A 22,376-nucleotide genomic window follows, 5' to 3' on the forward strand; every position below is an offset into this window, starting at 1 on the left:
GTTGTGCATGCAAATGCACAACGCCCATTCACAACATTGTGGTGGGCGGTGCTGTGAGCACCGCCCGCTACAATGTTGTGAATGCGGGTTGCCACCGCCGCAGTGGCATCTTAATTGACGGTGCAGGACCGCCGCACCACTGGCAGCCGGTTTCAGCACCGCTAGGGTGGCGGGCGGACAGGAGTCCGCCCACCATACTAATGGGGCTCTAACTGTCTAAGAGGATCCTGGGGATGAATAAAAGAAGTACTCCTTGGCATCTCCAGGTCAAAAAAAGGTATGTGCAAAGCTGCCCTTTGTTCTGCCAACTATTCCTCCCCACTCCTAGATACCTAATCCCCACTAAATGGTCAGCAGCTAACAACAATTGGCCTTCACGGATCATAGACAAGCCATTGTCCTTGAGCCAGAACCGTTAGCTCTCCCAGCCAAAGATGTTTATTCCAGCTCTGGAGGTGTGATGAGTGGCAGTACTGGTATCAAGCCAGTTCTTTCTAAGCCAACCTAAAGCACATTTTCACAAATTTACTTTTCTGTTTAAGTAATCAAAAATCTGATTTCAACATTAAGTTACATTTTAAAAACAAAGCAAGAAATACCTTTGAAACGTTGCAGACCCTTTTCTAAGCATAGGTGGGAAATAGATTTTAACATCACCATGGCCTATTAGAGAGAAGTCTAGCTAGACATACAAAGTGAAATAGGTCTTAGCTTTTATTTCACTCTAACGGCACACCAAACCCAACTTGTAGGGTGCCCTGTTTTTATATATTAGCACCCTGTCTTGTCGGTCTACAAGGTACATTTTACGCTTGTCTTATGAATATACAAAAATATTATTTTTTCTACATGACAAAGGCAGTTTCACCTCCCATGTGTTGCAGAAGTGCATTTAAACTGCAGCCTAGCCAGAGCATAATGGTGCTCCTGGTAGAAACATGTTTTTATCAAATATGTGAGTGGTGTAAATATACACTGCAGCCTACATATAACATTTAACTTTCCATGACATAGGTGCACTTTAGGCACCACTTACAATTAACATATAATACATTGAAATAGGGCAAATAGGAATTTTCAATTTACAGCACATGTTTAGCGTGTTTTGCAGTGAAATACATGCGCTTTACTAGAATTTAGCAGTGGTAAAGTGCACAGAGTTCTAAAGCCAGCAAAAACAGGGTCCGGAAAAATGTTAAAATCTGGGATAGTGATCAGAAAAAGGCAAATTCACTACAGGAAACAAATCCAAAACGTTTGTGACTGCGTTTTTTTGCAAATTGCATTTTTGGGAGTAGTTATACCACTATAATGCATGGGAGAATGCAATCATTTTATAAAAGCCTGCCTCTAATTTTCCTACTATATTTGAGTTGTAGCGCCTCTGCTCACCTGCAAAAATGAAATGACATAGCTGCTTAACTGGATAACTTATTACAATTGAGTTGTGATGTCATAAAGGCTCCTGCCAGAACAATAGGCGAAAAGCAGGTTACAGAGCATAATTACAGATGGCTGTACATTTGTCTGGTCTGTTTTTCCTAATATGAACAGCGAGCAGCAAACATTATTTATTTAAAGCAACATGTTTATTTTTTGGACACTATAGGTCATTACATAAAAGACAAAATCACTGGACATGTTTCTACACATTCTGAGCTACAGCATTTTTTAATCTGTCCTACATTAACCTGATTCTTATATGTTTTGCATTAAATTACTATCTGCTTTTTGGTGTGTTTGATTCCACTTTCATTCTTCATGTCTGCAGCCATACTGTCTCTTTCGTATTCAAGAACAAGACCCAAGGAACTAAGCAGTTTTGGGAAGTGTGATGGTGTGACAATTCAGGACCCAATGTATACATACAGCTGTTTGTAATAACACATTTGAATTAATTTTTGAACCTGCTTAAAGCACTACTAAAGCCTTTGTATGATTAACATTGACAAGTATTTTGCTACACACATACTGCCGTTTCCGATTTCAGTGTCGTACTTTGCACATTTTTCCTTACTGTCTAAGTAGGCTTAGCTTCGTTTTGAAGCTGGCATAGCCAAGCAAGAACTGCAGATTTAGCTTTTCTAATATAATCGCAACATAATACTGCTCAAGGCCTCCTCACATTCTTCCCAGAGCTGAGCACCTGCTTGTAAGCGTGTATTTAAGTTTTAATATGAGCTTTCCTCCACTTACTGCATTAAAGAAAATGTGTGAGTACCATAAAAATTAAATAATTTAGCATTATATGTTTCAAAAGTTCAGCCAACGAAGCATTGGCACGTTGAATCGTGAACCGCATATGATAGACTTCTATGAGTTTCCTGTCTGTTGTCTTCCACACCAGGGATTATAAGTAATCAAATATATTCTGCCATACATTAAAAGGATACTGAAATTTACCTCGAAGGTCCGTGACCTTATAAAGGAACTCGATCTTCGCCCTCGTTCCCCTAGGCTATATGGTCATGGAGCGCATTGATGACTTGCAATATGCTTGGAATGTAAGACAGATGGTACTTTTTCCCATATATGTAGCATGGTCGTATACACCTCACTTTTATTGCATCTGTTTTATGTTCATTCTCTCTGAAAAGAGTGGTTTTGCTCAAAAAAATTGCTCACACTATTTTGCGCACTAGTAAACAAGTAATTAAAAGAAAGACGTAAACAAAATGATAAAATATTTTGTGTTAATATAAGAAAAAAAGGAAGTAAATATATATATATTTATGGAATAAAAATGATATTTCAATGGCGAGTTCTAGATGGCACTTCAGCTTAGAGTTTTTCATATATACACACTTCCAAGTATTTTTGTGCATTTAGCACAGTTCCTAATATTAAACCCAAAACTAGAACATTCAATTGAGAATGTTAAACATTGCTATCTTGTATAAAACTGGAAACACAAGAAGAATCAGTTGGGAAGAAACAACGCCTTTGCCATGATTCTGGTGAAAACATCTAGCTTACTGTCCAACAAGTAAATATTGTTCTATTTCAGAACAACTAGTTTCATAGTCCTTTCTGACAGTGCTTGTATACCTTGATGTGTGCTACAGCTGCACAAAAGGTTGGCTTCCATTTTCTGGCAAACAACATACAGAGAAGTCTCTTAGGAGAAGCGCTCTGTATGTAATAAACCATTTGTTTATTTTGCATTAGTTGTTTCTGTGAAGTCGCACAAAACATCAAGAAACCTTTCTGTGGAAAACAATCATAGTGCCTTCAAAAGATTAGCATGTGTATGACAGCCATTATCCTGGTAATGAAGCAACCTCCACTTTAGGACAGTGCGTCTCATTCATAAAAGAAGTAGCACATTTGGACTTTCAGGATTTCTACAAGATGGATGCGGATGTATGACTTTCAGAAATTAACACATTTTTCAGAATTATGAGTGGAAAGTCAAGGGTGTCCACGCCTACTTCTAGAAAACGTTTATGAATTGCTGGTATTATGTGAGAAAATACATCTACATGCGCTAACAATAAAGCGAGCAAGTGGTGGCCAACTGTTTTTCTCCACTGGGCAAATATTTTCTCTGTTGAGAAATCCCTCACATTATGCCCCATCTATTTTTAAAGGTCCCTTTCCACCCAGGAGAAGGATTTAGGGCCACATGTACGAACCAAAACATTTGCTATTTCCTAATTGCAAATCACAATTAGGATTTCGCTTTTTGGGATGCACATATGATGTGAGACCCACAATTGCGAGTCGTTAACAAGTCGCTTCATAATTTTGGTAGTCACAAATATAGATTACCCAAATTGCAAGGTGACCTGTTTCCGACTCGCAGTTTTGTGAATTGAGATGCAAATTACAAATCAATTCGCAGATTGTGACCTCTACTGAAAAATAGGGGAAAACACTTCCTGGTCCTGGTTAATCCCCCCTGAACCAGGAAGTGCCTCACAGGAGCAGCCAGGGAACCAGCCTGAGCGGAGGAGGAGTCCGGCTGGCATACAGAGCAGAGGCTCAACAAGCGGAAGGGAGCAGAAGCATCAGCCATAGCCAGGTAAACTGCACAAAAAACACCTGCAGGGAGGAAAAGAAAACTAAGGGGCATATTATCAAGGAACGGCGGTAAAATTATCACCGCTTTAGCGACAGGAAACTGCTCCTAAAACGGCGATAATGGGCTTGATAATATGCCGTAGAGAATTCCAATGGAAGCCCATGTTAACAACAGAACATGGGATTCTATTGTAATTTTCAAGGGGATATTATCAAGCCCATTATCGCTGCTTTAGCGGCAGTTTCCTACTGCTAATGCGGTGATAATTGTAACGCCGTTCCTTGATAATATGCCCATAAAATCTGCTGAGAAGGAGTTAGAGATACTCATAGAGGAGTGCTGTTAGCACCATGATGTCCTATTTGAGAGGGCATCAATCACTGTGCAAGAGTCACAAAAACAGAAAATCTGCACAAAAACTGAAAATCTGGCACGAAATTCAAACTAAATGAATGCGATTGGAGTCAGCGACAGCTCCATTGATGAAATTCACAAGAGGTGGTATGACCTCAGGTTAAGGAGCAAGGAAAAGTTGGCCCAGCGACTGAAGGGCTCCCAGTGAACAGGTGACGGCACACCCACAGTGCAACCACCCACTGCACTAGAGACCATGGTGGAGACCACACTGAAGCAGGAGGCTGTTGTGGGTATTAGGTACCTCGACAGTTCAGCACCAGGATCCTCAAAAAATAAAGGTCACATATTACCATTTCACACATCTCAGACTAAAACGTCATGCCCGGACCCACATAGTCCAGCAGCATGCATCAGACATTTGTACACCAAATGACAAGTCTCTTACCAGTATAGTGAATTATGAGTGATGTAGTCCAAAAGTCACGCATCATATAGGTGATTAAAATGTGTCTCATTTGTCCCACAGATCTCGCTCAGGTACATAGTGAGGACACCAGTGTGAAGTGACTGGACACTGCCAACATAGCAGCAGAGTAACCGATCCCCTTAGACAGTCCTGGCAGCATCACTGTACCCCAAAGTTGCCTGTGTCAGTGTCAGCAGAAGCTGAGGCAAGGGAGGATGATGATGTCCCTCTGCCACAAAGTCCCATTAAGCAGCCAAGTGTTAGCCAACATCATTGTGTTGCAGAGCATTGCGCAAAAGGTGTCGTGAGGCATGTGATGCTGGTGAGTATGATGTCAGCGCTCAATTGTTTCTTGACTTAGAGACATCTTTGCTCCAGAATCAATGTCTGCAAAACAAGCAATTGCAAATCATAGGAACAAGTATCACATGCAGCAGAGCATTACCATAGGCTTCAATAGTATTGGGACACATTTGGCCACAATGAGTAACAACGTAGTGAGCCTCACCACTGTCATACACGACTACTGCCAAGAAATGGTGGCTGACCAGGCCTATCAGAGGCATTGATATTGCAGTGCTGCTGCAAGAATGGTTCGGCTAAGTCAATCCACAAGTTGTTTGGTCCCTTCCACTACGTGCCTCACCAGATGAGCTGTAAAATTTCAAGGGTGAAGTGTCCATGGCCTAGGGCGGATCACATCCACTGTTGAGCTGCTACAGCCCTCACAGATTGCAATATGTGCTGAAGATACTCCTCAGGGCAGTGAGGAGATTTCAAGTGTGAGCAGTGTATCAGGCACTGATTCCTGTGGCCTGCGCCGTAGGACCAGTGGCAACCCCATTGGAGATCAAGCAGGGACAGGACATGGTGGATGCAGCAACAAGAGAGTCTGATGAACATATATACATAGATTGGCAGGGACACATGGCTAAAATGTTTCTGGTAATATATCCAATATTATGTTATTTTTCACTTGCCACTTGGTACTCATATACCTCATAATCTGAATGAAACTAGAGGAGCCTGATAATAAAAGGCTGTTTTAGCTTGCAATGTTGGCAACGCATACATATTTTAAGTGAGAGCAGTGTTACTCATGACTTATCTTGCAAGTAATGTGCTGCTAAGTGATCCCATCAGTATCTCTTCTCCACTTCTATGCTACTGTCTCCAGGCTGTTGTAGAGGGCCTTCTGGTTCTTCATCTTCAGAGTCCTCCTCATTGAGGTGTAGCCCACCCCTGGTCGCTATGTTGTGTAAAATGGCACAGATTGCCACTATTTTGCAAGCTAGCTCTGAAGCATACTGGAGTGCAACTCCACTTTTGTGAAGGCCTCGGAATCTTGATTGGAGCATGCTGAAGGTCCTTTCGATGACAGCTCTGGTGTGTCGATGGGCAATGTTATAACGCCTCTCATTATGGTGTGTGTTACCAGGTATGGGGTCAGAATCCATGGTCTTAATGCATATGCACTGTCACCTGGTGGCTTAAATTATAAGCGTGAGCATGGCAGGACCTGATAATGGACAGACATATATATGTCCTTAATGCTACAGCTACACATCACCTAGTAAATATCCATCATTAAATTCTCCATGTTCCAAGTGATGTTATATTCCACTGTGCCTGAAGATGTCTGCGTCATGGGTGCTCCTGGGTATTTTCAGTTTCCTGCTGCTAAAACTGTGATAATTTTAATGAGGTTCTTGCTAATATGCTCCTCAGTTATGGCAGTCTTTCTGTGAAAAAGAACATGGGACGCATTTTCCTTGCTAGCATTAGGGCCCAAGACACCATTGTTCTGGATGGAACAGGGCCCAAGCAGCGGAAGGAAGGGGGGCTAAATTTGCTATTTGTGTAGTTATTTTTTGCAGAAAGCCTGCTTTGGGCATCTGACCTATAAGTAATTGCCCAGTAAATGGGCAGAGTAGACACCCTGCTTTACAGAGCTGTAGGCATCTTTGATGTTGCAGCTGCTTAAGAGGTCTGGGGCAAGCTTCATGTGCCAGTGTTTCTTGAGCCTTGGAGAAATGACCCAAGGAAGGGGGAAAATAAACATAGGCGAAACCTTGATTTGGGCATCAGAAAGATGAGATGATGAGGAGGATAGGAGGTAGAGGGATGGTGTGAGATGGGATCTCATGTTGTTAAAGGTCAGAGGCAACAGCAAGGCAGCAACTGATATAAGTGAAGCAAGTACAGTGACACTTTTGCCAAGGGGCCCACTGCATCACAATTATGAATGGTTTACAATAGAATTTGGGCATGAGAGCTCAATTTCCTTGCTAGCATTAGGGCAGATGATGCCATTGGCGCAAAACAACTGGATAAGCATGCAGTAGCTGATTTTCTTTCCGACAGACTGGACCTTTTTTGAGATTGAAGTGATGGACAGACATGGTGGAGAAGAAATGAAGAGGAAAGAAGAGGAAATAGCTTTTTTCTCAGGGCTACATCCATCAGTAGTGCAGCAAGTGGAGTGCATTGGGGCCCACAGCACCCCGATTACGGGCAGTAGTGTTTGCGGTCAATTCTGTTCTTGTTTGATGCTACATTTAGGGTGGATTACAAGCAACAGAAAATCACCCCTGAAATGGTCTCGTGATCCCTGACTCCTGTGTTCCTTCCTCCCACTCCCCACATCCTTGCCCTATAGGTTTGGCGGGGTCCCAACTTCCAAGAATTTTGCTTAAGGGGGGCTCAGACCAAATTAGTTTGAAGACCTCTGTTCTAGAGTAAATGCACAAGAGCCCAATTGTCAGCCAGCCCAGACATGGATTCTACAGGCAGGCAGAGACACAGAATGGTTATGCAAGAAAATGCCTACTTTCCCAAAGTGGCATTTTCAAACACCCAATGTAGAAACCAACCTCACCAAAAGATGTATTTTTAAATTGTGAGTTTGGAGATCCCAAACTCCAAATCTCCATCTGCTCCCAAAGGTAAATTACAATTAAAAGATATTTCAAGGCAATGAGAGGGATAGTCCTTGCAATAGTGAAAAACGAAATTTGCAGTTTTTCACTTAGGACATGTAAAGCACAACAGTACATGCCCTACCTTTTAAATACACTGCAGCCTGCCCATGGTGCTGCATTGGGCCTACCTTATGGGTGGCTTACTTGTAAGCATGGGCGAATTTTGCGAATCTCGCGTTCGCGAATTTTGCGGATTTGCGAATTCGCAATCCGCAAAATCCGCGAATTCGCGGATTTTTTTTTTGTGTTCGCAAGGATTTCTGCCAGTTCGCGAGGGTTTCGTACCAGTTCGCAATTGCGAACTTACATTTCGGCGCGCAACGGTCGCGAATTACGTTGTTTCTACGTCTGGTTCATCATCACAGGTTCCCAGCACCCTCTGTTTCACCACTGCAACCCTCTGTTACATCAATGCCACCCTCTGGTTCATCATTACTGTAGATTATGGGGGGGAAAAGCAAGCACACCAGCCCTGCTTCAACTGAGATGAATGAATTTGGGGTTAGTTTATTAATGTGTCACTGTTTTAAAATTCCAGTCTGGCACCTGCTTCCTTATCTGTAATTTTGCTTTCTGTTGCAGTGCATTTTTTTTCCCCAGGACCTTTGTGGCCTACTTGTAGCTATTCTATGAGCCTGCTGTGAGGGTCAGAGCAGGGTCATATAATTGTTGCAACTAGCAACTGAATTCTGGAGGGGCCCCAGTCAGGAAGCACTACCGGGAATTGTTACTAATGATGAGTTTGAACTCTTGCCCCTGCCGAGTGCTTTCAGTTTTGAAAAACTCGTTTTTCTGCAATTTCGCGGGGTTCGCGGGGCGCGAACACGCGCGAGATCGGATTCGGAAGCCGCAAATTCGTGCGAATATGCAATTTGTTATTTTTGCGGCGTGTTAGTTGGCAAGGTTTTGTGTGTTTTTGCGAGCCGCTCGTAGCGCAAGGCGCGAAGTTACCCTCGCGGTCGTTCAAGGGCGCAGCCATCTTGTTTGCCTGACGTATTTCCGTTTCCGGGCGCGAAGTGTAATCTCGCAAAGTCCGCGGCTTGCCAGTACAGTTTCGCGCGTGTTCGCAAGGAAAATCTCGCGCGAACTTACCCGCGCGGTCGTGAACGGGCGCGGCCATCTTGTTTCTCATTCATTGCTATGGTTCTGGGCATGGTCTTTGTATCCTCTGTCAATCTCTGCCATCCTTTGCTTGTTTGAAGTTTTTTTTAATCTATTTTACTTATTATCTATCCCTCTATTTTTCTAGCCCTATATTTTTGTGTTTACTGCTACTTTTGGTTAATTTTAAACTACTTTTGTAAACTCTTTTCTTTTCTTCTCTTCCCTATTCTATTTTCTTTATTCCTTTCCGCCCAGACCATGGTGAAGGGAGCCGGGAAGCATCCCGAGAAGGGGAAGGGTCCCGCACCCCGTGTCCGGCTCCCGTGCGGGCGTTTGAGGGGGAGCTAGTGATGCCACGGGAGATCTTTACCCCGGAGGAGGTGGGCCAACTCGTTTTTTATGTTCAGCGCCGCCTCCCCAGGACCATCATGGGAGGCGGCAAGATCAGTGCCGGGTACGGGGCCCGGGAGCGCCGGAAGCGGTGGGAGAAGGTGTGCCAGGCCATTTACCACCACTCTCTGGTCTGGCGCACCTACAACCAGGCCACCCACCGCTGGACGGATGTCCTGACCCGTGAGCGAGATCTGCTCGACCTCCTTGGCCTTGAGATCCCCGGGCTTGGTGAGTAGTAGTAGCTATGTCTTTACTACTATGTTTTCTCCTGCTGTGTTATTATATTGCAAATTTTTGTTTTTTACCAAGAGCAATAATGCTGCTCATTACATTGTAGGTAAATTATATTTCAAAATCTTCTGTGCATTTCAGGTACACTGCTCTCCTTCTTCTCAGTAGTGTTGCTACTATGCTTATTTGTTTTAGATTTTGTGTTCATTTCATTGGCCTGTGAAATTATGTATGAGTGTAGTTGAAAGAACTGCGTAATGCTACACACTAAGGTTCAGATTTTTAATTACCGGCGCATCCCTGCAAAGTAGCAGGGATGCGCCAGTAATTGTGCGTCACGCCACCATCACCCATGGTGCGCCGTATTTACAATGCGGCGCACCATGGGCCCAAAACGTCACCAAAGCGTTACGCATCTGTGCCGTAAAGGCGGCGCATTGCTGGAGTTGCGTCGCAACGATGGTGCAGCTCCATCAATGCTCTGGGGTGCCCTATCTCCCCAATGCTGCGTCAAGCCGTACGTCTGCTTCAAGCAGGCGCAGGGTTTGAGTCACGCATCATTGTCCTCAAAGTGACTGATTGAAATCTTGTAGATTTCCCTCAGCCACTTTTAGGATGCGTTCCTGCGCAGGAACGCCCTCCCTTGCGCCAGAACGCCCCCTATTGGCGCAGGGCTTTACAACGTGATGCATCTCCCATATGCGTCACGTTGTTAATATACGCCACACCATTGCGCCTCTTTTGTGCTGTCGCTGCGTCACAAAAGTCATGCAACAATGGAGCAAAAGAGCCGCAAGGGCCTTCTAAATCAGCCCCTACAGACTCAAGTCCAGTCCTTCCTTTGTACACATGGCGATAAGAAGAAATAGTGGTGGTGGATTAATAGTTTGAGTATTTTAATGACTGGTTGATGTAGTAGGAAACTTTAGTGTTGTCGCTGATCTTCAATCACGATGGACTTTGGCTGTCACTTTGCGTGCTGCGGACTGCTGCCTGCCAATCCTAGGCAAACCTTTTTAGTACTTTGTTTAGTGAGTTACATAGGGTAGTTTCCAATTCGACGGTCCGCAAATCAAGCAATACTAAAGTAATGACGTAGTCGACCACATGAGATTGGTCAATAATATATCCCGTGGAGTCGTTCCCTATTTGCTATTTCGCAAAAATATTTTGTTACTTTGTTAGTTCTTTTGAAATGTTTGATTTGGTTGAGAAATATCATCCATGTTTTCTGTTTTTCTTTCTTTCATGTTGTACATCAGCTTCCCCCAGGGGCAAGAGGAGGACACAGGAGGAGGAGGAGGAGGAGGAAGGTGCTGTTGATGATGCAGGCCAGGACCGGGCAGGCGAGGGCTCCTTTACTGGCCCCAGTAAGTTTTAATTTTAATATAGAGTACTTATTTTTTCCTAGCGTTCCTCATTCGATTTTTTCTAAATCGTCTTTGATCTTCTTGTAGACAGGATCTAAATTCTTATCCTGCCCCGACTATGACTCCGTGTGGTATTACTAGATTATTCTTATTAGTCTGTCTGTGTAGCTAACTAAGATTGCACATTTGGCATTTCCATTGGACTCCCATTCTAGTCAGAAATAGCTCTATGCACTGAGTGCAGTCCTCTGGGATTGTCCATAATGTCTTTTCAAGTATTCTAAATGTTTATGCTTTGACCATTGCCAACAATAAAAAGGTGAATGACCACCACCAAGAAAGAATAAGATACTACTTTACTTTTGGTTTAGATAGGAGGACTATCCATTCTACACAAACAGATCTATGGACACTAAATAATGCATCGCTTAGCTTATCAATTATAATAGGTGCTGTAAATGTTAGACTTTCCACATACCTCAGTGATAACAGACTTTGTAGTTGAACCCCCAATCTCCTTACTGACTAGATAGTGTGGCAGAGTCATTTAGCTCCCAAAGTCACCGATGGCAGAGGCACGGACTCATGCTTGCAAAAATTCGAAAACCTTTAGCTCATCCACTCTAGTCTGGAGGACCAAATACCACAGAGTCTATTTAAGTTTAAAAGCTTTATTAAAAGTAAACACATTTATTAAATTCAGGTTTGTCATAAAAGTGAACGTGTAACTGAAAATGGAAAAGTGCTTAGTGCTGACGATTAATTGGACACATTTCTTGTGGTCGAGCCGAGCTCTCACCTGGTTTGAACTTGATCCTGCTCGTGGTCTTAGAAGTCAAGGTTCTGTCTGCTAGGAGAAAAAGTGGTGCGTGTTAAAAAGTAAAAAGCAAATATTCGTCAGTTGTGCCAAAAAGTGCAGCAAGACAACAGCCTTCCCTGGAAAAAGGGACATTTTTACTCTAGAGTACACAGTCATAAATTATTAAATTGTACACTGTTTTTTTCACATTTCTTTCTTCCTCCTAGACCAAATATTATATAGTAGTGAGTGGTGTATTCTAACATTATTAAATGTACTTTGTAGGTGGAACATCTGGAGACGGGGCCAGCGTGGAGGTGGTGGTGGCATTGGACGAGGAGGACAACTCTGGGGAGGAGGCGGTGCAAGTGCCGGACAAGGACATGCCTGTGAGGGTTCACACGGTGGTGGCGGGCAGAGGTAAGCTATACATTCCTTAGTCATTGAGATTGAAGACTGCAGAGTGTGCTTTCTGCACGGGTGTATTATAAAAAAAGCAGGTAGTAGCCTCCTCTAAATGTACTTCGACTTAGCTGTGAAGTTTTTGGCGAGAAGAATCCCAATCAGATCTGAGGTGAACTTGATGGATGGGATGAACGAAAAGCGAAAGAAGGGTGTAAGTAAGTGTGGAAGCACGAGAAATGTAATGATGACTGGCAAAGAAGAATGATATGTGTTTGCTTGGTCCCCGAGGTGGCTGGGAAGGTAAGAAAATGGTATGGTGCATGGCTGGGTGAATGATGAAGCAAGGATGGGTGGAAGGAGAACAGCCTGGGTGGGTGAGACAGAAACTGTATGTGTGCAATATACTTTGAATGGATGGATGCCTGGATCATTCATGGTACTATCTGACTCTTAGATAGCATATGTGTATCTAGAGAGAGTAGACGGTCACTGGATGAACTAAGTGTTACTTTGAAGAGCATGTAACACCGCACCCGCACGTCCGTTCCAGTGTAGGAAAGGCAAGGAAAAGAAGTTGTAACGTTGTCCAAATACTACCATGAATAGTAGCAGTAGTTTGTATTGCAACTGCAAGCACAGCATATATCCGGTTATTACGGTGGATACTCCCTACCTCTCTTAATACCTTTAGTTTAGTAGTAGTACGTCATTCATGTGTGGGGGTATCACTGTTCACTCAATAATAAGCAAAGCACCTAAAGTCATCCCATATGTCATCAAATACATCCCATGTGAAGTGATAGATAATCAGATAATTTAGCTTCTTCATTTTCCTTTTCTAATACTCATTTGCACTGTAGGGTGAAAGCTAAATTAATTAAGCAGTAGCCCTTTTAACAGAGTATTCTCAGTGCCACCCGTAATAGAAAAGTAAGAGCTTCACCACCTGCATGTACTGGACCGGTACAGTAACGCAAGTCTGTCTCACTCACCATGGTGTGCGTCTGTTTTTCTCGGGTGCAAGTTCACTGCGCTGGCATTATGCCGGCTTGCATAAGATAACGTACCAATTTTCCTAAACAAGAGAGAAGAATAAGAATAAGAGTGGTGTACTGTCATAGTCGACTGTAATGGAAGTCCATAGTGCTCGTAGAATTTGTTCCTGAAACTCCCACTAATGTTAGAGCAAGGATGAAGAAGTCGGAGGTTACATAGATACTGTCCTCAATAGTTATGTACTGTGCTTTCAATTTGCTACTTGTACTGTGACAACTTTCTGCTCAATCATTTTGTGTTAATCTTAAGGAGCATTGGTTAGAGACTATGTCTTTCTTTTTTCATGTAGTTGCTCCTTCCAAATCCAAGACACCATCAAGGAGGAAGGAGCTGGCTCGAATGGCCCGGCAACGGAGGCTGGATGCCACTGTCGCTGAATATCGGCGGCTGGTGGCCCTGGAGGAGGAGGAGACGCAGTCTGGTACAACAACAACGTCCACTGGGACAGCTGCATCCTCCTCCGTGCGGGCTGCCAGCCAGCGCAGTGCTCCAGCGGTACGGAGCCGGGCTACCAAAGCCAAACGCCACCGCCCAGCAGCAAAGAAAGCAGCTGCCCCTCACAGGATTTGCAAGGCACAACGGCGCCGCTTATCCCTCAGACTTTCCTACCTGGAGCAGGAGGTCCATAACTATAAGAACGTGGTGGAGGGCCTCCGCTTCGAACTTGCCACCCTCCGCAAGGTGCATGATGCCCTGGCTGCTAATTCCAACAGCACCCTGCCATAGTGTCCCTTGCCCCTTTTTAGAGACTTTTGGGGGGTGGGAATTGGGAGTTGGGATTTTTGGGGACTTTTGAAGGACAATCGTTGGGGTTAGGGAGGGTCTTGCGGGAGATTCTTTTGTTAGGGCTATAAAAATATACTTTTTGAAACTTTATCTGACCATACCTGTTTTTTTTACTGCTTTTGAGTCTGGTGGGTGGGGGTTTAACAGTAAGTTTGTTTTCCTGAATATTTATTTATTTATTTATTTATTTAATTTGTATAGCGCGTTATAACCACCGGGGTCTCTAAGCGCTGTTTATCCAGATTACGTAGTGGGGGTTTGGCATTTACTTGATCTTAACAGTACGCCTAGAGGCTGCTCCATGCTTGCTTGAACAGTACAGTTTTTAACTTTTTTCTAAAGGATAACAGATTGCATTCCTTCCTTAGTTCTGGGGCCAGTTTGTTCCACAAAGCTGGGAGTGTGTTGGAGAAAGCGCGTCCCCCCACCGTGGCCAGTTTGAAGCGGGATTGGGACAAGAAGGTAGCGTCCGACGAGCGCAAAGTCCTGCTAGGTGTATATGGGGATAGGCGGGATTTCAAGTATCTTGGTGCATTACCATACAGCGCCTTATGTACGATACACAATCCTTTAAATACAACCCTCTGCCGAATCGGGAGCCAATGTAGCTCCTGCATCAGAGGGGAAGAGTGGGCAGTCCTGGTTTTCTTATAAATCAGCCTGGCTGCGTCATTCATAACCCCCTGCAGCTTATCCAGCAGCCGCTGGGGTAGACCTATATGCAGGGAGTTTCCGTAGTCCAGCCTAGCCAGGATTGTGGCTGAGACCACGTGTCTCAAGGTGGAAAATGAGAGTAGTGCAGAGATCTTCCTCAATTGTCGCATCAGGCCTATACAGGTACCCACTACCGTGGTGACTTGTTTTTTCATGGAGAGTTTATCATCCACGTACAGGCCCAGACTTTTGACTGCAGTCGCCGGTTCCGGTGGCACACCCAACTCCACAGGCCAGAATTTCTCGCTCCAGGGGTTGCCCGTGATGGAAATGTGCAACACTTCCGTCTTGTCCGGGTTGATTTTTAAGGAGTTCTCGGACATCCAATTAACCGTGGCTTTGAGTATGTCCTGCAACCTGGTAGACGCTCCCGGGCCATCATCCAGCCGGATGATTATCTGGGTGTCATCGGCGTAGTTGTATACTAGGCAGTCCATCCTATTCAGGAGTGCAATTAATGGCTGCAAGTAAATATTAAAGAGTAGGGGTGACAGGGCAGAGCCCTGTGGAACCCCACAAGTGATGGGAGCAGAGGTGGAAAGTAAGTCCCCCAACTGTACTCTTTGTGTCCTGCCCTGCAGGAATGATGTAAGCCATGCATGTGCTGTACCCCTGATACCAAAAGACCTCAACCGCGACAATAGTTGTTCATGACACACAGTATCAAAGGCCGCGGAGAGATCCAGTAGTACCAGGGCGCTCTGTGTTTTTATATCAGCACGACTCCTCAATTCATCCAGGATTGATAGTCCTAGGACTTTAGAAGTACTACCGTCAATCCAATCTCTCGTCTCTCCTAATACTCCATTATACTACCTCCAACCAAACGCCTATCTTACCTGTAATTTCTGTTTGCAAGTAGGGCTAGGCCCAGGGCTGGCTCCACGGGAAACAGCGAATAAGGTTGGCAATCCTGGGCGGATAAAATTTCCTCATAGCGGTGGTACTAGTGGTGTGACACAGTGGCAGTTGCATGCCTATGAAAAAAAAGAAAATGAAATCTGGTTTGTCCTCCTGAGCAATACAACGGTACAATAGAGAATATAGCAGGTGACAGAAGTACACTAGAACAGTGCCACATTGTAGCCTAACAAATGTTAAAGTATAACTTATTCGGTTGAAGTTCTTTGACAATAGCCATGGGTCTTTGTCAATCAGAGTAAGAATATATCCTCGGATTTCTTCACCAGCCTGTTGCTATCACCTTATCCTCCCCAGCAAGTGTGTGGATTTATTGCTGTAATTTAGTCACACATCAATGAAAACCACACAGCCCGGGGGAAGAGGGTTAGGGTTTGAAAAATGGATGGGTACGGGGGTTTTTGGGAAAGGTTTTGGGAGACAAGAAAAAATAGCACAGCATGGACAAACAATTGCGAACATAAACAAATCTTTGGGTACAAACCTATCCATCAATCTTTGAAAGTGCATGCACTACTGGATGCATGTCAGTGAAAAGTAAGTAGTACTTTCGACAACTGTGGAAGAAAGAATGCGACAGTACAGGGCGTGTGTGGAATTATTGATAACTATATTCAACATAAGGTCTCTGTAGCCAGATACCTGAGAGCCTTGCTGGTCACTATAAATCCATTCACAACAACACTCAATGGGGTTGGTCTGGAAGGTATAGTAGATAGAAAAGGAGAAATTGCTCTTTTTCTAGGTGTCCCCTCACTCACCAGGGTTGCCCCTTGGTGACATGCTTCATCATTGGGGCCATCCCAGTCCTCTACGGGCTGGGGCGTGCTGCGACTTGCGAATTACGTAGGAGCACTTACAAATGACTATGTGTGGTGCAGATGTGATAGTGGAGTGGACTAAGTGATGTGTTAAGGGATCAATTTAGAAGCAGAGAGAGATCCAAGAAATGCAGTCACAGTCAGAGAAAAAGGCAAGGGATACTGTATCTATGTTGTTGTAGTTGTCCTGTTGGAAGTGGTAAGTAAGTTGCCTGCAGAAAAAAAATCCTCTTATTAGCGGCACTCCTCCATTGCAGCCGACGCTTCGTCCATCGATGTTGGTCACCAGAAGACACCCTGTAAAAAAAGCACAGCATAGACAAACAATTGAACATAAAAAATTCTTTGGGTACAAACCTATCCATCAATCTTTGAAAGTGCATGCACTACTGCATGCATGTCAGTGAAAAGTAAGTAGTACTTTCGACAACTGTGGAAGAAAGAATGCGACAGTACAGGGCGTGTTTGGAATTATTGATGACTATATTCAACATAAGGTCTCTGTAGCCAGATACCTGAGAGCCTTGCTGGTCACTATAAATCCATTCACAACAACACTCAATGGGGTTGGTCTGGAAGGTATAGTAGATAGAAAAGGAGAAATTGCTCTTTTTCTAGGTGTCCCCTCACTCACCAGGGTTGCCCCTTGGTGACATGCTTCATCATTGGGGCCATCCCGGTCCTCTACGGGCTGGGGCGTGCTGCGACTTGCGAATTACGTAGGAGCACTTACAAATGACTATGTGTGGTGCAGATGTGATAGTGGAGTGGACTAAGTGATGTGTTAAGGGATCAATTTAGAAGCAGAGAGAGATCCAAGAAATGCAGTCACAGTCAGAGAAAAAGGCAAGGGATACTGTATCTGTATGTTGTTGTAGTTGTCCTGTTGAAAGTGGTAAGTAAGCTGCCTGCAGAAAAAAAATCCTCTTATTAGCGGCACTCCTCCATTGCAGCCGACGCTTCGTCCATCGATGTTGGTCACCAGAAGACACCCTGTAAAAAAAGCACAGCATGGACAAACAATTGAACATAAACAAATCTTTGGGTACAAACCTATCCATCAATCTTTGAAAGTGCATGCACTACTGCATGCATGTCAGTGAAAAGTAAGTAGTACTTTCGACAACTGTGGAAGAAAGAATGCGACAGTACAGGGCGTGTGTGGAAATATTGATAACTATATTCAACATAAGGTCTCTGTAGCCAGATACCTGAGAGCCTTGCTGGTCACTATAAATCCATTCACAACACTCAATGGGGTTGGTCTGGAAGGTATAGTAGATAGAAAAGGAGAAATTGCTCTTTTTCTAGGTGTCCCCTCACTCACCAGGGTTGCCCCTTGGTGACATGCTTCATCATTGGGGCCATCCCAGTCCTCTACGGGCTGGGGCGTGCTGCGACTTGCGAATTACGTAGGAGCACTTACAAATGACTATGTGTGGTGCAGATGTGATAGTGGAGTGGACTAAGTGATGTGTTAAGGAAGGGATCAATTTAGAAGCAGAGAGAGATCCAAGAAATGCAGTCACAGTCAGAGAAAAACACTAAGGATACTGTATCTGTATGTTGTTGTAGTTGTCCTGTTGAATTTGGTAAGTAAGTTGCATTCAGAAAAAAATTCCTCTCATTAGCGGCACTCCTCCATTGCAGCTGACGCTTCGTCCATCAATGTTGGTGACCAGAAGACACCCTGTCCACTGCCTGCCTGATGCTGAATTGTGGCTCGCTAATGTGAAGCCTGACTCCATCCTTTTTTCCCCATTGCAGAGACTGAAACCCGGCCTGTAATTATTCAACGAAAAACAGGAAGTGATATAATATTACAACACCACTGATAAATAAATATAAGGTATGTAGGCTGTGGAGTGCAAAAAGTCACACTTTGATTTTCCTAGTAGACAGTACAATATTTTTGAAAGTGCGTACTCTGTCTGAGTCACCTTTTGAAGGATAAATGAGTAGGGGCAAATTAATGTAGCGGATCTTTCCCCTCAAGCTAGGTGTACTGTACACTGTGTTTTAGAACAAAATTAGATCTTCCCAGCAGTGCTCCCACGGTCCCAGACCCTTACTAAAGCCAGTCGCAAAAATGTAGAAGACCCCCAATCAAATCTCAAAAAACGAGGCCTAGCAGAAAACTGGTGACAAAACGTACTTTGAAAGTAAAAGTAGGCCCAAGTACCCCCTTACCCACCGTGGATTGCATTCAAACCACTTGCAAGCAACCAAGCAAAAGTATCCATAGCCAGCATCGCTCCAAGACTCGAAAACCCCCCCACCCAAACACATGCAATAGAAATACTGCTAACCCTAACGAACCCTAAGTTAAGAATAGTGGCAAAGGCTTTCTTTAACTATGCCAAATCCCCCCTTTCCCACCATGGATTTTCTTCAAATGACTTGCAACCAAAATTACACATTCTCACGAGTGCTCTAAGACCCCAGAACTCAGTTGCAAAAATCTAGAACACCCCGAAACACATGCAATCCTGCTGCTAGGGCTAACCCTAACGAACCCTAAGTTACAAAAAGTGCCAAAAGGCTTTTCCGCGAGGATTTTGTCCCAACCACTTCTACCCGGTATTAGACCTTCCCAGGAATGCCCCAAGACCCGCCAACCCACCCGCCAAAAAGCATAACACCCCCAAACAGGCCAAAAGCAAAATCTCATACTTGCAATATTTCTCGGCATTCGGTCCAAACGCGCTGCGTAGCTAGGCCATAAGTCGGGGTTGCCACCACGGATTTCCTGAAAAGCAAATGCAATCAAGATTAGAGTGTCCCAGCAGTGCTCCCAGACCCCGAAACCCACCCACAAACACCAGGAAGCCCCCCAAACAGGCCCTCGAAAACGCTACATTGAGCAAAATGTCAGAAATAGCCAAAAAAAAATCGGCCTGGATTTTGTCCCAACCACTTCTACCCGGTATTAGACCTTCCCAGGAATGCCCCAAGACCCGCCAACCCACCCGCCAAGAAGCATAACACCCCCAAACAGGCCAAAAGCAAAATCTCATACTTGCAATATTTCTCGGCCTTCGGTCCAAACGCGCTGCGTAGCTAGGCCATAAGTCGGGGTTGCCACCACGGATTTCCTGAAAAGCAAATGCAATCAAGATTAGAGTGTCCCAGCAGTGCTCCCAGACCACGAAACTCACCCACAAACAGACGGAACCCCCCCCTAAGAGCACCTCAAAGGCAAGCAAGTCATAAAAACACAAAAAAAATTCTGCCTGGGATTTGGTCCAAACCACTTTTATCCGGTATTAGAGCTTCCCAGCAATGGCCCCAGAGACGTCAACCCAGGAGAAAACGAGTAGAAGACCCCCAAACAGCCAAAGAGCAAAAGTACAAAAATGGGGACTTTGTCAGTTTTTCCCAAATTTCCCAAATCACTCCGCGCGCGCTCTGCAGCTAGGCCCTAACTCCCCTCTGCCACCATGGATTTGCTTCAAACCTCTTGCAAAGTAAAGTATATATAGCCAGCAGTGCGCCCAGACCCCGAAACCCACCCACCAACACCAGGAAGCCCCCCAAACAGGCGCCCGAAAACGCTACATTGAGCAAAATGTCAGAAATAGCCAAAAAAAAATCGGCCTGGATTTTGTCCCAACCACTTCTACCCGGTATTAGACCTTCTCAGGAATGCCCCAAGACCCGCCAACTAAGCATGGGCGGAAAATCCATTACGCTCACGGATTTTGCGGATTTTTGGGAAATTCGCAATCCGCAAGATTTGCGAATTTCCCGCAAAATCCGCAAATTCGCACGCAGCGGATTTTTTTTGCAGCTCGCGTCGTTGGTGATACAATTTTTGCGGCGCGCGGCGTTTATCATCGTTTGCCGAGTTGTTTTTCTCTATATTTTGCGAGTGCTGCGCCATTTTGGATCTTGCTGTGTGATCCCGCGGGAATTTGGCGAGCGCGATTACGTCATCGCGGCTTGCCAACTTGCACAGCGAGAGTTTGTCAACGCGAGTACGGCGAGATCACGTCTCGCGGTACTTCGCAATTGCGAGATTTGAGATGCGGCGAGCAGCAACAATCTCGCACAAGCGAAAATATAAAATTTGCAATTCTGCACAAGAAATCCACCAGCAAGCAGCATAAACCTTCTTGAAATGATGATTTTTATCTGAATAACTCCTTAGGTTGACATTTGCCTGCACTTTTTTAGCGAGGAGTCCATTTTGGGGAGGGGGGGAGGGGGGTGGGAGGAAGGAAGTGCCCCATAGTCTTCAACTTCCTGTTCCTGTCCAGCAGGCTCCTCCCAGTGCTTTGTCCATCTCCTAGTCACTTTTCATTTGGATCTGGAGCTGGAAGGATTACTTTTTGTGGATGCTGCTGGATATTTGGATTTGAGGCCTTTTTGACTTTCTTTGGATCACTGTTGGATTAGAAATTTTACAAGTAAGTTTGTTTGGGGCATTACAGTTGCTGCAACTAAAATTTTGGAATTTTCGATTTTTGGGCTGTTTTGGGGCCTTTTGCCCAGAGGTACTCAGTGGTGGGTGGACTGAGTCTTTCTGTGGGTTGTCTTGAACTTAAACATCATGGAGGGCATGGATGGATTGGGATTGTGCTGATTTTTCAGTGATTTTCGTTTTTTGGGGCTGTACTTGTGGCCTTTTCACCAGGGGTATTTGAGTCTAGCATGGGCCTAGTCTTTCTGTGGGCTGTCTTGAACTTAAACATCATGGAGGGCATGGATGGAATGGGATTGTGCTGATTTTTCAGTGATTTTCGTTTTTTGGGGCTGTACTTGTGGCCTTTTCACCAGGGGTATTTGAGTCTAGCATGGGCCTAGTCTTTCTGTGGGCTGTCTTGAACTTAAACATCATGGAGGGCATGGATGGAATGGGATTGTGCTGATTTTTCAGTGATTTTCGTTTTTTGGGGCTGTACTTGTGGCCTTTTCACCAGGGGTATTTGAGTCTAGCATGGGCCTAGTCTTTCTGTGGGCTGTCTTGAACTTAAACATCATGGAGGGCATGGATGGAATGGGATTGTGCTGATTTTGCAGTGTTTTTCGATTTTTGGGGGTGTTCATGGGGAGGGACAGGCCATGTGGCAGGTGGCCATTTTGAGTGCTGCTACAGGCACTGGCCATGTGCTGGGAGGCAAGTGGCCATTTTGAATGCAGGCTTTGTTGTTAGGCCTGCAACCATTTTGCCTACTTTTCAACCTTTATGCCCAGGGGTAGTGAGTCTTGCATGGGCCTAGTCTTTCTGTGGGCTGTCTTGAACTTAAACATCATGGAGGGCATGGATGGAATGGGATTGTGCTGATTTTGCAGTGTTTTTCGATTTTTGGGGGTGTTCATGGGGAGGGACAGGCCATGTGGCTGGTGGCCATTTTGAGTGCTGCTACAGGCACTTGCCATGTGCTGGGAGGCAAGTGGCCATTTTGAATGCAGGCTTTGTTGTTAGGCCTGCAACCATTTTGCCTACTTTTCAACCTTTATGCCCAGGGGTAGTGAGTCTTGCATGGGCCTAGTCTTTCTGTGGGTTGTCTTGAATTTAAACATCATGGAGGGCATGGATGGATTGGGATTGTGCTGATTTTTCAGTGATTTTCGTTTTTTGGGGCTGTACTTGTGGCCTTTTCACCAGGGGTATTTGAGTCTAGCATGGGCCTAGTCTTTCTGTGGGCTGTCTTGAACTTAAACATCATGGAGGGCATGGATGGAATGGGATTGTGCTGATTTTTCAGTGATTTTCGTTTTTTGGGGCTGTACTTGTGGCCTTTTCACCAGGGGTATTTGAGTCTAGCATGGGCCTAGTCTTTCTGTGGGCTGTCTTGAACTTAAACATCATGGAGGGCATGGATGGAATGGGATTGTGCTGATTTTGCAGTGTTTTTCGATTTTTGGGGGTGTTCATGGGGAGGGACAGGCCATGTGGCTGGTGGCCATTTTGAGTGCTGCTACAGGCACTGGCCATGTGCTGG

Source organism: Lissotriton vulgaris, chromosome 5 (assembly GCF_964263255.1).
Source record: "Lissotriton vulgaris chromosome 5, aLisVul1.2, whole genome shotgun sequence".
Classification (NCBI taxonomy): Eukaryota; Metazoa; Chordata; class Amphibia; order Caudata; family Salamandridae; genus Lissotriton; species Lissotriton vulgaris.